This window comes from Poecile atricapillus, chromosome 6 (genome assembly GCF_030490865.1).
Source record: "Poecile atricapillus isolate bPoeAtr1 chromosome 6, bPoeAtr1.hap1, whole genome shotgun sequence".
NCBI lineage: Eukaryota > Metazoa > Chordata > Aves > Passeriformes > Paridae > Poecile > Poecile atricapillus.
This window is the reverse complement of record NC_081254.1, coordinates 38,631,433-38,634,398: the sequence shown is the minus strand read 5'-3', so window position 1 is coordinate 38,634,398 and position 2,966 is coordinate 38,631,433. Positions and strand designations below refer to the sequence as shown.

Below are 2,966 nucleotides of genomic sequence, written 5' to 3'. Positions count from 1 at the left end.
ACAGATGCCCGAGAATCTGAGGGCCACAGTCCCCTACCTATCTCTGCGTTTCTTCAAGACCTAAGCCGCAGCAATGGATCCTCGCGGCGCACGGCTGTCGACACAGCTCAGAACAAGACCTCTAAAAGACATCCGATCGGATGCTTTTAAAAGAGAGACGCGATTCCAAGGCCTCTGAGAGCTCCAGAGGCAAAGCTTCGATGGTGACGGGCTGAGGAGCACAGAGATCAGAGATGCGAGGAGTGACGCCGGGGTTTCGGATAAGCCCCCAGAAGAGATAAGGCAAGGCACGTACAACACAAGAAGCACAAAAGACACAGAAGGCACGACGGACAAGTGATACGACAGGCCCCGGGACTGCTCTGTCCTGCCCACCTCAGCACTGTGAACAAATGTGAGGCTCTCCCTTCACATGGCCTAAGGGGCCACAGCCTGGACCTCCCCATCAACAAAGCTGACTCCATAATCCCAGGTCACGCTTTCATCCCCTCTGCAATTCATAGCCTTCGACTTAGCTCTCAGATGCCCGGCAGGGAGGATCCACATGGAGCACCAAGGAAGGCCGCCTCGCTATCTGGGAAGTTCCTGCCATCGCCAGGCTGCCGTCTCTCGGTCAGCTACAATAAATAAAACACAAAATCAGAGGCTGATCTTTGCAGGGCATCAGCCAAAACCCAACAATTCCGCTACTCACGGTCTCCTGCGCTCGGCCACATCCTGAGGCCGCGCGCTTCGGCCACACTGGGAGCCGGACGCCGTCGTCACAGGGTGCGCCTGAGTTAAGAGAAGACAAAGTGATGTGGCATTGCTGAAACTCAAAGGGACCCTCGCTCCTCCTCCCGACATCCCCAACTCACGGCAACCCCTCGGCCGGTTCCTGAAGGCCACACACATGGCCCCTTTACGTGGAAAACGCTCCGTCACACGGTTCCATAACGCTTCCGCAGGGCTCACGGGAGCGGTGAAGCAGCTGTGCCGGCCGGTTGGCAAGGACGTCTCAGCGAAACACGACTGGACCGCCTAAAGCACGCAAACAAGAAGGGACGCTTGGCATTGCACCAGAACCTGAGAGCCCAGCGATAACAACAGCTTCCCTTCACTGGTCAACGCTCACCTTGCCCACTTCGCCTTGACTGCTGCCAGCTGGCTCTACTTCCTAAAAATAAAGACAAAGAGGAGACCTGTCACACAGTGACCGGTTCCAGTTGCCCTGCAAAGACAAACATTGACTTACCTTCTCGCGGGAACCCCCTTACCCTGGATGGGGCGCTCTGCCACTGATTACATCCGTCCGCATCTGAAAGAAAGCTAAGACAAAAGTCAAAGTGCTGCAGGGTAACTTCACAGCTCCAGACATCTTATGTCAATCTAGGAACACCCGCTAGACTCCAACTATGCCCTACATGACAAATTTCAAATTACAGGGGCCTAGGACTCGGCCTTTTACACCTACACCCAGGCTGGGCAGCAGGACAGAGCAGCTCCGGGACAACTACACCCAGACACCCGTGACACACAAGACAACAGACGAGGGGACACAATGGGGAGACAAAACTCTGGGCCACAAGAATGGCCGCAAGGACCGAGAGAACGCGGAACGAGATGAGCCGGGTGAGAATGAAGGCGAGCTGATGAAGCTCGCAGAACCCGGGAGGAAGAAGATGCTGATGGAATGACAAACTCCAGCAACTGCCAAGACGGATGCCCGAGAATCTGAGGGCCACAGCCCCCTACCTATCTCTGCGTTTCTTCAAGACCTAAGCCGCAGCAATGGATCCTCGCGGCGCACGGCTGTTGACACAGCTCGGAACAAGACCTCTAAAAGACATCCGATCGGATGCTTTTAAAAGAGAGACGCGATTCCAAGGCCTCTGAGAGCTCCCGAGGCAAAGCTTTGATGGTGTCGGGCTGAGGAGCCCAGAGATCAGAGATGCGAGGAGTGACGCCGGGGTTTCTGGTAAGCCCCCAGAAGAGATAAGGCGAGGCACGTACAACACAAGGAGCACAAAAGACACACAAGGCACAATGGACAAGTGATACAACACGCCCTGGGGCTGCTCCGTCCTGCGCACCTCAGCACTGTGAACAAATGTGAGGCTCTCCCTTCACGTGGCCTAAGGGGCCACAGCCTGGACATCCCCGTCCCCAAAGCTGACTCCATAATCCCAGGCCACAAGTCCCGACCCAGCACCCCGATTTCAGCCCCTCTGCAATTTGCAGCCTCCGACTCAGCTCTCGGATGCCCAGCGGGGAGGATCCACATGGAGCGCCAAGGAAGGCCGCCTCGCTATCTGGGAAGTTCCTGCCATCGCCAGGCTGCCGTCTCTCGGTCAGCTACAATAAATAAAACACAAAATCAGAGGCTGATCTTTGCAGGGCATCAGCCAAAACCCGACAATTCCGCTACTCACGGTCTCCTGCGAACGGCCACATCCTGGGGTCACGCGCTTCGGCCACACTGGGAGCCGGACGCCGTCATCGCAGGCCGCGCCTGAGTTAAGAAAAGACAAAGTGATGTGGCATTGCTGAAACTTGAACAGGCCCTCACTCCTCCTCCCGACATCCCCAACTCACGGCAACCCCTCGGCCCGTTCCTGAAGGCCACCCACACGGCCCCTTTACGTGGAAAAGGCTCCGTCACACGGTCCTGTAATGTTTCCGCAGGGCTCACGGGAGAGGTGAAGCAGGCGGGCCGGTTGGTTGGCGAGGACGTCTCGGCGAAATGCGACTGGACCGCCTAAAGCACGCAAACAAGAAGGGACGCTTGGCATTGCACCAGAACCTGAGAGCCCAGCGATAACAACAGTTACCCTCCACCAGTCAACGCTCACCTTGCCCGCTTTGTCTTGACTGCTGCTAGCCGGCTCTACTTCCTAAAAATAAAGACAAAGAGGAGACCTGTCACACAGTGACCGGTTCCAGTTGCCCTGCAAAGACAAACATTGACTTACCTTCTCGAGGAAACC

The 2,966-nt window shown here is 56.3% G+C and overlaps 1 long non-coding RNA gene across 1 annotated transcript; it reads right to left on the bottom strand.

The window, feature by feature from the left end:
- Window positions 1–889: 889 nt before the first annotated feature.
- On the bottom strand, window positions 890–2,726 carry LOC131580605 (uncharacterized). Its single transcript, XR_009277903.1, has 4 exons — window positions 2,575–2,726; window positions 2,412–2,491; window positions 1,115–2,334; window positions 890–1,020 (listed from the first exon to the last, which is right to left on the bottom strand). It is a non-coding gene; the product is annotated as an uncharacterized LOC131580605 (long non-coding RNA).
- Window positions 2,727–2,966: the final 240 nt, after the last annotated feature.